At 58.2% G+C, this 13,933-nt stretch overlaps 1 protein-coding gene across 3 annotated transcripts in view; it reads left to right on the forward strand.

Annotated features, from left to right (window-relative positions):
• NBAS (NBAS subunit of NRZ tethering complex) overlaps positions 1-13,933 on the forward strand; it is a 3,456,930-nt gene that overhangs the window by 939,485 nt on the left and 2,503,512 nt on the right. The gene's annotated exons all lie outside the window — the stretch shown is intronic.

Below are 13,933 nucleotides of genomic sequence, written 5' to 3' on the forward strand. Positions count from 1 at the left end.
CCCCACCGAGCTGGCTGCATTGGTCGGGGCAGGTCCACAGGGGGCCCTGGTGGCATCTGGGCCAGAAGACGGCAAGGAGAACGACTGGTGTATAGCCTGCACAGAGGAGGAGAGGGCCGCCAGATTGGACAACACATGCAGGAAACCCCCGAACATGGCCGATCCCAATTGGGCCACGTCGGCACGGTGCACTTCGTGATGACGTGCGTGCTCCTCCCGGGAAGCACGCACGGCATCACGAATCACAGCCGTGCGCATCGTGACCCCAATCAGGACCTTCTCCACACGGCCAGGGGTTCCCACGTCCGCAGGTGGAGGGGAGTCAGGTGACATGGACATCCCCTCTACCTGCGGACGGGGCATCCCTGCTGGTGCATGGTGGTGCACTCACAGGGTCAGGGACAGCGACATGCACAGGCCCCTCCACGGTGACCTGTGCTGCCTCCTGCCCCTGGCCCTGGACTGCACCACTTGCACCAGCAGGGATGCCCCCACCAGGCCCCATGTGTGCCCCAGTGGCGGCCTCCTCCTCCTCTGTGCAAACCACCAACCTGGATGGCTCCTCACCGTCTCCCACCGTAGCAGGCCCCTGTGGGGGCTCACCCACCCCTTCCGCTGCAGCCGTGGGGGCATCCCCGCCGCCTTGCTCCACAGCGCCGTCTCCGCCCTCTTCTTCACTAGCCGCTGCGTAGAGGGAGACAAAGAACACAAGCATCAGGGCACTGTACAATGGTCCCCTAGACAGGAAGCAATAGCAGATGAGCACCACTGTCAAAGTACACTTCCATCATGTCCCTCCACAACACATGGGTCAGTCCAGGCAAAACACACACAGTTACAGGCATGGTGCATGCCATGGACATTTCCATGCATGTCCAATGGACTCTTGAAACATTCAATGATATGTAACTCACATGCATCATGGCTCATGCCTATCACATGCACACACTTCACCTCAGTCACATCCATCTGGCCCCAAACACACCAAACACAGCGGATACAAGGGTAATTTGGCTGCTTCACTGAATCTGTGCATTGTCACACACGTGTCATGCATCCATGGCATGCACAAGTCACAGACACGCAGGTCAGGCACACAGACATGGCTACCATATATGTACCTGGCATCAGCACCCATCCCTCACCCCCACCCATGTCCAGGTACAGAGACTGGCATGCTCTCATGTTCAAAATCTGCATAGGGCTCCCCATGCGGCATTTGAACACATGCAACAACCATGTGGGTCACACATCACTGGTCGCACATGCATTACCATGATGTCCCTGCACACATACATGCATACATGGCCTATGGCACACATACAGGCAAGTATCATAGAACCAGCACACCGCAACATGCCCTGTCTCACACAGTAATGCTTGGACACTTACCGCTCAACTCCAGACGGGCCTCCCTCTCAAGGATCTGGGCGTGGAGCGCTGGGCGTACGTGTTCCAGGACCCTCATCTGGATGGAACTCATGCGGCCCGGCCCCCCTCCACGAGGCGCCGGGCCTTCACAAGGGTCCTGGACCTCAAGTCCTCCCAGCGCTTCTTGATCTTCAGGACGTTGCGGGTTGCCACCCCCTCCGCGTTGATGGCAACCACACAGTCGGCCCAGATCCTCTCCCATCCTTCCTTGCTGGCGCGGGACGATCCAAAGAGGGCATCATACTGCCCCAGGACATGCTCCACCAGGACACCAACTTCGGTGGCAGTGAAGCTGGTGCCCCTCTGCCCCTCTGGCCTGGGGTTGCCACTGGTGCCAGATGTGGAAGTGCCCGACATGGCAACCCCAGAGGCAGGTGTGGGTGGGCAACTGGGTCCTGGGGCTGGGCTGTGGAGCGATGTAATCCCAGTCGGGAGTCTTCAGTTCCAGCAGGGGTGGACACAGCAACTGGACCCCTGCAGATGGCTGAGGTGCAGGCACCAAATGGCAGGGCACGGTGGCAGCAGGCAGGCAGGCAGGCAGCAGCAGATGGCACGTGGGAGGCTGCTCGGGGCACTGAGGGGCAGTAACTCGGCCTTCTGGGCAGGAGCGTGGTCTTCCGTGTGTTTTCGCGTGGCCAGCTTGATACGGAGTGATTTGGCATGTGAAAATCCTGCACGTCAGCGTGAAATCCGGGGAAAGGCCCTTAGCGCGTAAGCACGCATACGCGATTCTATTGGACCAGAGTCCCTCCGCGCGTAAGCGCGTCTGTGACGTGACCCGCATGGGTGTTCCCCACTCAGCACGTGATGACGGAGCACACGTGGAAATACTGCACGTCAGAGTGTCATCGCGTGTAATTGGACAAAAGTGCGCGTACACGCGATTGGCCTATGTACGTGTATTTCATGGGTGCGCGGGCACTTACACACGCAAGTACGTCAGCGCACCTGTATCCCGTAGTGCGTGGGAATTTCCACACGCTATTGGACTGGGAACTGGATTCCAGGGGTGCGCGGGTCACACGCTCGCCTAGAACATGCGCAAAGCATAAATTTGCGCACTTTAACAATAACAAGCTCAGACGCCAGGATGAACATACCGTTCCTAGCAGCAGTGGCAGTGGGCTACCAAAGGAGGAGGAGGAGGATAGTCAGGGCCAGAATATTCACACCCAGAACCAGCCTTTTCGGGATGCCTGATGACCAGGTGTATGGGAGGTACAGGTTTCCACCACACATAATACTGGACCTGGTGAGTGAGTGGGAGGATGACCTCACATCACCCACCCTGTGCTCCCAAGCACTCAGCCCCCTGGAGAAGGTCCTCAATGTACTGCACTTCTTAGCCACTGGATCATTTCAGCGGACAAGTGCCATAGTGGGTGGGGTGTCACAGGCCACCCAGTCACGCTGCCTACACCAGGTCTTGAACATCATCACTGCACGCCCATCAGTCCGCAGGCACATATACCTGCCCAGAACACCTGCAGAAAGGCATGCTGCCGCCCTGGATTTTTACGGTGTGGCACGATTCCCCAAAGTGCTAGGTGCCATCGACTGCACCCATGTGGCTCTACGTCCCCCCAGGGCATCTGAGCACATCTATAGGAACCGCAAGCACTGGCATTCCATCAACGTGCAGGTAGCATGTAATGCCAAGGGAATCATCACCTCAGTATATGCCAACTATCCCGGGTCCACCCACGACAGCTTCATTTACCGAATGTCCACCCTAAGCCGGGATCTAGAAGCTGGGCGGCATGGCGATACATGGCTGCTTGGTGAGTATGTATGCCACTGCACATGCATGCATGTTGGATACTGAGCAAGGTCACAACCCCACCAATGATACCAATCACCACCTCCACAGGGGAGAGTGCCTACCCTCTCAGCCCCCACATGATGACGCCAATTCGGAACCCCACCACGCCACCCGAGGTAAGATATAACACAGCCCACATTACGACCCGGGGCATAGTGGAGCGCACATTCGGAGTGCTAAAGTCACGCTTTCGCTCCCTTGACCGTTCTGGCGGGCAGCTGTTATACGCTCCCCCAGTAGTGTGCAGGATCATAGTGGCAGCATGTGTCCTGCACAACGTTGCAACACGCCGGGGCCTGGCCGTGGACATGGTGGTGGCCCCACATCCCCAACCACATGCACAGCCGCTGCGCATGAGAGGGGAAAGGGCACGGGGGGGAGGCAGCCCGTACACAGCTAGTGGCTAATTACTTCACATAGAAATCACACCCCTGTGGAGTGCACACTGCCCTGGCACATTCCATCTGACAATCAATGATGACTCAACCTGACACTGATCCTGAATGTCTGGAGAATGAACCGTGAATACCATATCAGCCTGAGATTGTTCACCTGGAAGTGTCACAATGTGTGCATCCCTACCCACACAGACACCACCAATGCAGTTTTGTGAAGTTACACATTCAAGCAGCTAAAATGAATACCCACTTGCAAAATGCAACAAGAGGACAGTGCCATGTCAGCCAACCCAACCCCAGCACCGCCACACGACACACCGTGCCATGTCATGCTATTTGCAGGTAAACAAAGTAATCCCCACAACATGACACTAGTGTCACTATGTACAGTGTCCCTATTAGAAACCTGCAACACCTGAAATGCTCACAGCAATGCCGGACCAACAACATAATTGAGCACGTACTACCATTAACATGACATCACAAATGTTACATATTAGTAGTCTCACCACCTGGAAATGCCTGCACTCCCACCACTACCAACTGTGCAGTGTTGGCGCCATGTAGAGTTGTAGGTGCACTGCTGCCAACATGGACCCCATCTCCAGACTAGAGGTCCTTGTGTAGACATGAGGAAGGGACCTGCAAATTGGGAGGTAGACACAGAAGATGAGTTACACATCAACGCAACATGCAGTGTACAACACAACAGCAATATGCACTAGGAATGTATACACAGTATTGACTACAGACTGCCCACACAGCTCATGGGAGTCCAACGTCACTGTGTAATTCACTGTCACTTGGGCACACCCTTTGCAAGCCCATGGAAACGGGAAGCAGGAGGGGTGTGTGTGACTCAAACCCAAGCATCTGAACCAAATACATTACAAGCCTGCATGTGCCCAGCCACAATGCAGCGTATGCCCACAGGAACCACGGAAGCCAACAAATCGTCCCAAAAAAATAGGGAATAAAATAAATAAAAATAAGAAACAATCAAAAATGGCCATTGATGGGCCCGGGGGGGTTGGGGAGGCCACCCAGGAGGTCCGAGGACAGGATGCACACCAGAACCCACCTGCGTGGATCCTGGGAAAATAAAACACCTCCATGGGCTCATGGCCCACACGGCTACCCTATTGTGGGAGTATCACTGCTGTCGCTATTATCACCCTGTGCAGCTGCATCCGGAGGTGGTTGCACTATGGGAGGCAGCCCACGCAAGGCCCTAGTCTGCTCCTCCATGGCTGCAAGCTTGCGGGTGTGGTAGGTCTGGTTCTGGAGGATGAGTGTGCGGAGGTCCCCATGCAACAACTCACGGGATGCCCGGACCTCCGCCCTCGTTGCCTGCATCTCAGCTGAGAGCGTACGGGTGAGACGCTCCAGCTGCTGTTCTGTCCTTTGGTGTGTTGAAGCCTCAAGCTCAACAAGAGTCGTCCTGAGGTGAAGGAGCTCCTGCCTCAGGGCTTCCCTGTTGCCCTGGGACTCAATGGAGATGGCCTCCTGCAGAGTCGCAGTGCCGCCCACCTGTCCCTGTTGGACCCCAACATGTCCTCCCTGTGTGACTGGCAGATGGAGTCGGTTGCCTGCTCTAGTTGCTCCATCAGCCTTTCTGGGGGGACAATGGAAGTGGCCACCCTATCCATGGCCTGAGCCATCATCTCGGATGATGCAGCCTGTTGGGTTGCCATACCGTAAATGGATTGCTCCCATGCGGTATTGCCAGGTGGCGTACGGCCACCACGTCGGCGGGCACCACACCTGTCTGGGGCAAGGCGAACTGCGCCTTGCTGTGCCGGCACTGCCTGAGGCTGCAGGACTGCATTCCCCCTCTGATCTGCTGGCCCAGGAACAGGATCAGATGTCGCGGAGTGTGACCCTGCATCCGTAACCACCGGAGGCGTAGCTGCCAACACTGACATCCCCATGGAGGGTTCTGACCCTGGTGCAGGTGGGTGAGACAGAACAGAATCCCTCCCTGGAACACTCACCTGCGACGGCACGTAGGTCTCATCCGAATCAACACCTGAGTACAGCTCGGGGGAGGTGCAGCCAGAGACACCCCTTGAGAGCACGACCTGCAGCACTTGTGGGTTCTCCCCCACCACCACACCACGTCCCTCACTGGTGGTTGGTTGGCCCTCGGACCCCTCCTGGGTCTGCACCATCTCCACAACCCCAGCAGTATCAGGTGCGTCTTCCCCTGCAAAGACATAAAAACAAAGAAATGGAAACAGGCATTAGCACCATGGCACACAATGAGGGCTGAGAAGCAAGAGAACCAGTACTTGATTGACACATGTCACACATGACTAAAACCCTCCCATGCATGCACCCTCACTGCGTATGAAGTGCAGGCAAATGGCACACACTGATGACACCAAGATGGAAGATGAACACATTTTCTGCATGCTGCCTGGCAGTGGCATCACACATTGGCCTGTGATTGCCAGGTGAAAAACACATGCCATCACACAGATGGCATGTACCATTGCTATTGAGTGAAGATGGAGAGGAGGGCAGCACCTATTCATTCAGTCCAGTTCCCGCATGTAATCGCTTTTCTAATTCTAACAGGTCAGATTTTTCACCTGGAGCTGCCAGTCTGAAATGGTCCAATTGCACAGGGACATGTGTGTACAAATGATATCCAGGTAACAAAGTCACTCCACTTTACCATAGCCATGTCAGACATGTGACTAGTGGACAGCGACATGCCTAGTAAAAGTGAGGGAATGCAAACAATCTGACTGAATGAACAGTGAAAAAGGTGGCAAGGTGACACTTCAAGGGCAACTGGCGTGCAGTTGGGCTAGATGTCTACTGTTGGCAGAAGGGATACTGCTATGGCCAAATGCAGCTGCGCAGGAAGTATTGCATGAAGCACATGGCTGACCCATACGACTCAGGCGCACACACTCTCACCTGGCACACAAACAGAAGCCCTCACACACACACACCATGCACATGGATGACACACACATGCATGTGCACTCACCTGACAATGCCTCGTAATCAGCCAGATCTCCCACGCCTTGGATCTGTTCCTCCGTGACGTAGGTCCCAGCGACTGACTCATGTGGAGTGAGTTCCATGTCTACTACTGGAGACCCACCTCCAGTCACTAGAGTTGCGGCACGACTTGAGGCCAGTTTACTCTTTGCCCTGCGCTTTAGGTCATTCCAGCGCTTATAGCAATCATTGGCTGTGCGCCTCACGATTCCAAGGGCACTTACGATGTCCGCAACGGTCTGCCAGTGTGCCTGGCGTTGTGCAGGTGTGGTCTTGGATCCTGCAACAATGACCATCTCGTTGTCATGTGCGGACACATACTCGACAAGTGCATTCAGTTCGTCATCCGTGAAGCTGGGCTTCCTGGACGGGCCGGACTGTGTAGCCGTGTCTGGGGCATCAGCCTGTGCCGGACGAGCACTCTTCCTCTTCCGCTTGGAAGGTGGTGGTGATCCTGAGTGTCCTGCGCCGCTCTGGACACTAGGGGCAGGAGCCCTGGTGGACTCTGTATCAGGAGTGTGGGATTGCACACTCAGCATGGGAGTTGGTGCAGGCATTGGCTCTAGTGTGATGGTGTCAGGGGGAATGTCAGCAGCATGGACTAGGACCAACACTGTCCTGGCTGGGTGTGTGAGGGCTGGGGTGGATGGAGCCGCAGCTGCCCCTGCAGCCTCTCCGCCCTGCCTCCTTGGTGCAGCAGATGACCTTGCTGGCCCAGATGCACGTGGCATGGTGACATCAACGTGCACCAGCGCACGTGTCATAGGCCTGCTGACCTGGAAGTCAGCCATGGAGTCAGCCAGATCTGGTGCCACAATGGGCTGGTCCAACAAGGGCTGAGCATGGATGGTGTCGGCCACATCAGCCTCAACGGGAGGGGGGGGATTATGGGTGCCCTTGACTGGTCCTCCACACATGGGGGGACAGGCTCACCCTGCAAGTAACGACCACGTCCCCTACCAGATCCACCACGGCCACCACTTGTGGCTCTTCCACCTTTGCCACCCTTACGGAATCCTCGCCTCCCAGCCATGGCACTGATGTAAATGTGCGTATGGGAGTGGCTGTAAACTATTGTCCTGGGCAATTGGGGGTCAAAGGGGTTGGGTACCAGATGGTAATTGTACCCTAGTGCTCTTGCAAGGCTGATTGTAACCCCTGGGGAAAGATGACGGGTCACGCTACGCACAGGAGCCCCAAAAAAGGGAGATGACGTGCACGCAACCCCTCCTAGACCACGTGTGCAGAAAGAAAAACCTGCACTACGATGTGGCACCCAGTAACACAAGAATGAACGTATGCGTGTCACACGCAGCCTAGAATGACCTCTGAAGGGGTAGGCTACACAGGGGGCAAGCACAGATGTTAGATACGTGCGTGACTCACCGTCTGCCTGGTAAACGAGCGTGTAAAAGGAGCACGTTTGGTTGGCAACACCCCCGCCAAAAGAAGATTTGTATGCTGTCTGAGGAGACAGGACAACAGTAGAAGGGAACACTGTTTGAGGGAACAGGCCCAGGTAAACCAGTAAAAGCGAAAAAAGAGAAAAAGCTGTCAGAGGTAACAGGGAATACGAACTTGAAACGCCGTGAAGTAAATCGCACCCACTCGCTCTCCACGAAAAGCACGTACAAGGAAAACGTGTTCTACACGTACCTTTTATACAGGCCCACACGTCCAGCGTCACTTACGCGGCGTGTACGCGCTAGGGCCATTTCCACCAATTACATGCTTTGTCACTTCTGCGTGTAGGGCCATTTCCACCAATTACACGCTTTGTCACTTCTGCGTGTAGGGCCATTTCCACCAATCACACGCTTTGTCACTTCTGCGTGTAGGGCCATTTCCACCAATCACACGCGATTACACTCTGACGTGCAGTCTTTCCACGTGTGCTCTGTCATCACGTGCTGTGTGGGAAACACCCGTGCGGGTCACGTCACAGACGCGCTTACGCGCTGAGGGCCTTTCCTCGGTTTTCACGCTGACGTGCAGGATTTTCACGTGCCAAATCACTCCGTACCAAGCTGGCCACGCGTACGCACACAGAAGACCACGCTCCTGCCCGGAAGGCCGAACTACTGCCCCCCAGAGCCCCGAGCACGCTCCCACCTGCTGCTGCCTGACTGCCTGCTGCCCCTGCACTGCTGGGGGTGGGGGTGGTGGGAGACATGGGTGGGGGCCTGGTGGAGGCTGCCCCTGCACTGCTGGGGGGTGGGGGTGGTGGGACACATGGATGGGGGCCTGGTGGAGGGTGCCCCTGGTGGCGGGGGGGGTGGGGGTGGTGGGGGACATGAGTGTGGGCCTGGTGGAGGCTGCCCCTGCACTGCTGGGGGGTGGGGGTGCAGGGGGACATGAGCAGGTGTGCAGGGTAGTCCCCTGTTTTGTGGGCTGCCTCCAGGGGCCGTCGAGGGTGTACAGGGAACACCTGTGAGGACCCACCCAGCCTAATCGCGTGTGTAACTTCCCACGCACCCCTGTAATATACGTACCAAGCCAAATCGCGTGTGAGAATTCCTGCGCACCCCTGAAATACACGTACCCTGCTGAAATCGCGTGTAAAACTTCACGCGCACCCCTGAAATACATGCGCCCAGGCTATTCGCGTGTGGAACTTCCCGCGCACCGCTGAAATACACGCGCCCAGGCTATTCGCGTGTGGAACTTCCCGCGCACCCCTGAAATACACGTACCCTGCTGAAATCGCGTGTAAAACTTCCCGCGCACCCCTGAAATACACGCGCCCAGGCTATTCGCGTGTGGAACTTCCCGCGCACCCCTGAAATACACGCGCCCAGGCTATTCGCGTGTGGAACTTCCCGCGCACCCCTGAAATACACGTAGCACGCTGGGAGACATGAGTGGGGGCCTGGTGGAGGGTGCCCCTGGTGGCTGGGGGGTGGGGGTGGTGGGAGACATGAGTCGGGCATGAGTGGGGGCCTGGTGGAGGCTGCCCCTGCACTGCTGGGGGGTGGGGGTGGTGGGAGACATGGGTGGGGGCCTGGTGGTGGGTGCCCCTGGTGGCTGGGGGGTGGGGGTGGTGGGAGACATGGGTGGGGGCCTGGTGGAGGATGCCCCTGGTGGCTGGGGGGTGGGGGTGGTGGGAGACATGAGTCAGGCATGAGTGGGGGCCTGGTGGTGGGTGCCCCTGGTGGCTGGGGGGGTGGGGGTGGTGGGAGACATGAGTGGGGGCCTGGTGGAGGGTGCCCCTGGTGGCTGGGGGGTGGGGGTGGTGGGAGACATGAGTGGGGGCCTGGTGGAGGCTGCCCCTGCACTGCTGGGGGGTGGGGGTGGTGGGAGACATGGGTGGGGGCCTGGTGGAGGGTGCCCCTGGTGGCTGGGGTTGGGGGTGGTGGGAGACATGAGTGGGGGCCTGGTGGAGGCTGCCCCTGCACTGCTGGGGTGTGGGGGTGGTGGGAGACATGGGTGGGGGCCTGGTGGAGGGTGCCCCTGGTGGCTGGGGGGTGGGGGTGGTGGGAGACATGAGTGGGGGCCTGGTGGAGGATGCCCCTGCACTGCTGGGGGGTGGGGGTGGTGGTAGACATGAGTGGGGGCCTGGTGGAGGATGCCCCTGGACTGCTGGGGGGTGGGGGTGGTGGGAGACATGGGTGGGGGCCTGGTGGAGGGTGCCCCTGGTGGCTGGGGGGGTGGGGGTGGTGGGAGACATGGGTCGGGGCCTGGTGGAGGGTGCCCCTGGTGGCTGGGGGGGTGGGGGTGGTGGGAGACATGAGTGGGGGCCTGGTGGAGGGTGCCCCTGGTGGCTGGGGGGTGGGGGTGGTGGGAAACATGAGTGGGGGCCTGGTGGAGGATGCCCCTGCACTGCTGGGGGGTGGGGGTGGTGGTAGACATGAGTGGGGGCCTGGTGGAGGATGCCACTGCACTGCTGGGGGGTGGGGGTGGTGGGAGACATGGGTGGGGGCCTGGCGGAGGGTGCCCCTGGTGGCTGGGGGGGTGGGGGTGGTGGGAGACATGGGTGGGGGCCTGGTGGAGGGTGCCCCTGGTGGCTGGGGGGGTGGGGGTGGTGGGAGACATGAGTGGGGGCCTGGTGGAGGGTGCCCCTGGTGGCTGGGGGGTGGGGGTGGTGGGAGACATGAGTGGGGGCCTGGTGGAGGCTGCCCCTGCACTGCTGGGGGGTGGGGGTGTTGGGAGACATGGGTGGGGGCCTGGTGGAGGGTGCCCCTGCGTGGCTGGGGTGGGGGTGGTGGGAGACATGAGTGGGGGCCTGGTGGAGGCTGCCCCTGCACTGCTGGGGGGTGGGGGTGGTGGGAGACATGGGTGGGGGCCTGGTGGAGGGTGCCCCTGGGGGGTGGGGGTGGTGGGAGACATGAGTGGGGGCCTGGTGGAGGATGCCCCTGCACTGCTGGGGGGTGGGGGTGGTGGGAGACATGGGTGGGGGCCTGGTGGAGGGTGCCCCTGGTGGCTGGGGGGGTGGGGGTGGTGGGAGACATGAGTGGGGGCCTGGTGGAGGGTGCCCCTGGTGGCTGGGGGGTGGGGGTGGTGGGAGACATGAGTGGGGGCCTGGTGGAGGCTGCCCCTGCACTGCTGGGGGGTGGGGGTGGTGGGAGACATGGGTGGGGGCCTGGTGGAGGGTGCCCCTGGTGGCTGGGGGGTGGGGGTGGTGGGAGACATGAGTGGGGGCCTGGTGGAGGCTGCCCCTGGGGAGTGGGGGTGGTGGATGACATGGGTGGGGGCCTGGTGGAGGATGCCCCTGCACTGCTGGGGGGTGGGGGTGGTGGGAGACATGGGTTGGACATGGGTGGGGGCCTGCTGGCAGGTGCCCCACAGTGCTGGGGGGTGGGGGTGGTAGGAGACATGGGTGGGGGCCTGGTGGTGGGTGCCCCTGGTGGCTGGGGGGTGGGGGTGGTGGGAGACATGGGTGGGGGCCTGGTGGAGGATGCCCCTGGTGGCTGGGGGGTGGGGGTGGTGGGAGACATGAGTCGGGCATGAGTGGGGGCCTGGTGGAGGGTGCCCCTGGTGGCTGGGGGGTGGGGGTGGTGGGAGACATGGGTGGGGGCCTGGTGGAGGATGCCCCTGGTGGCTGGGGGGTGGGGGTGGTGGGAGACATGAGTCGGGCATGAGTGGGGGCCTGGTGGAGGGTGCCCCTGGTGGCTGGGGGTGGTGGGAGACATGGGTGGGGGCCTGGTGGAGGATGCCCCTGGTGGCTGGGGGGTGGGGGTGGTGGGAGACATGAGTTGGGCATGAGTGGGGGCCTGGTGGAGGGTGCCCCTGGTGGCTGGGGGGTGGGGGTGGTGGGAGACATGAGTAGGGGCCTGGTGGAGGCTGCCCCTGCACTGCTGGGGGGTGGGGGTGGTAGGAGACATGGGTGGGGGCCTGGTGGTGGGTGCCCCTGGTGGCTGGGGGTGCAGGGGGACATGAGCAGGTGTGCAGGGTAGTCCCCTGTTTTGTGGGCTGCCTGCAGGGGCCGTGGAGGGTGTACAGGGAACACCTGTGAGGACCCACCCAGCCTAATCGCGTGTGATAATTCCCACGCACCCCTGTAATACACGTACCCAGCAAAATGGCGTGTGATAATTCCCACGCACCCCTGTAATTCACGTACCCTGCCAAATCGCGTGTGATAATTCCCGCGTACCCCTGTATTACACGTGCCCTGGCTAATCGCATGTAAGACTTCATGCGTACCCCTGTAATACACGTTCCCTGGACAATCGCGTGTTGAACTTCCCGTACCCCTGTAATACACGTACCCTGGACAATCGCGTGTTGAACTTCCCGCGTACCCCTGTAATACACGTACCCTGGCTAATCGCGTGTAAAACTTCCCGCGTACTCCTGATATGAAGGTTGCCCGCTTTGCGTTCCTTGTTTGGCAGCCCTGTAAACTGGTCCAGGGTTAGCGCAGCCCTTTGCGATGATTTAGCGATGTTGATGGCTTTTCCTTGCGCGAGGGCATTCTTGGGGGCGTTACTGGCGCTGCTGCAGGCTCGCTGCGATACTCTGCGCCACGGCTGGTTTGGGAGCATGAAATCCATGAATACGCTGTGCGCGGAAATCGGTTTTAGCGCACGTGCCTGGCGCACACAATCGCACGCGGACACTCTGCGCCAGCCGCTTGCGACACTTTTCTGCGAAATTCTATGAATTACCCTGTAAATGTTTTGCATAGAGATATAATTGTATTCTATCTGCTGCGACTCTGTAGCATGCAGTTTTCCACATTCTGTTTCACATGCTTGTGGCGACCTCTATTGTAACTGCTCTACACTGTATTTTATATTGCATCTGTGCAACTCTGTAAGCTACGCTGTATTTTGTATCGCACCTTGTAACTATGCAAGCTGAAAACCTCCTTGTCCTTGTGCCCTGATATTGGGTCTGTGGCGCGATACAAATAAATAAACAAACATTGAGGAAAAAGCACAAGTGTGAAAGAGTGCCATAAAAGGTGGGGCATGAGCAAGACCACCACAAAGTAAGCTTCATAAATAAATGCAGTACGGCAAGACCAAAGACTGAAAAAAGGTGTGTGACACGTTATGGCAGAGATGCTAAGCAGGTGAAGCCAGAGGAGTGTAAATACTGCACATAAAGCCAAGAGGTCAATAAAGAGAAAACCAAGGAAAGTAACTCTGTACACAGGGACAAGTCTAGAATAACCTCAGTGGGCTGAGGAGCCTAGGGATCCTGGTTGCGCGACCTGTGTTCGGTGGACCGTGTGGTCTAATAACTGTGCCTAGACCAGTGAGCCCTGAACTGTGAGATCTCAAGACATTGTGAAATAAACCAAGGAGAAACACTGAAAGGGAACTGGTGAGGCAATCCAGAAAGAGGGTCAGGCTGACCTTAAGTTGTGTTAAAACAAGGGGGGTTCTGGGAGTTTTTCTACCGGCCTATATTCCTAGTCAGTCTCAATCAGAGTCTTTAGCTCACCATCCATTCACAGGAGAGAAATGTCCACTACATATCAGTCTTTGTCCGGCCCAAGAGCAGGCCAGCACCGAAATGCCTGGCAATTCTCTTCTGAACAAGAGTTCCAACAGCAACCCCAGACACGTGTTTCGGCCTGGTTGGGCCTCTTCAGTGAGGTGCAGCTGTGCCTCTCTTTGAACAGTGAGCAAGGGTTCCACGTCTGGATTACCCTAGTAACTTAGGGTCTGAACCCAAAGCTACATAATATGCAAAAACAAGGGGGGTTGTGGGAGTTTCTCTTCTACCGGCCTATATCCCGGGTCAGAGTCTCAACCAGAGTCTTTAGCTCACTATCCTTTCACAGAAGAGAAAGTTATGTTAAACCTTTTTTTGAAAG

This window comes from Ambystoma mexicanum, chromosome 4p, assembly GCF_040938575.1.
Source record: "Ambystoma mexicanum isolate Mex_15411 chromosome 4p, UKY_AmexF1_1, whole genome shotgun sequence".
NCBI classification, from domain to species: Eukaryota; Metazoa; Chordata; class Amphibia; order Caudata; family Ambystomatidae; genus Ambystoma; species Ambystoma mexicanum.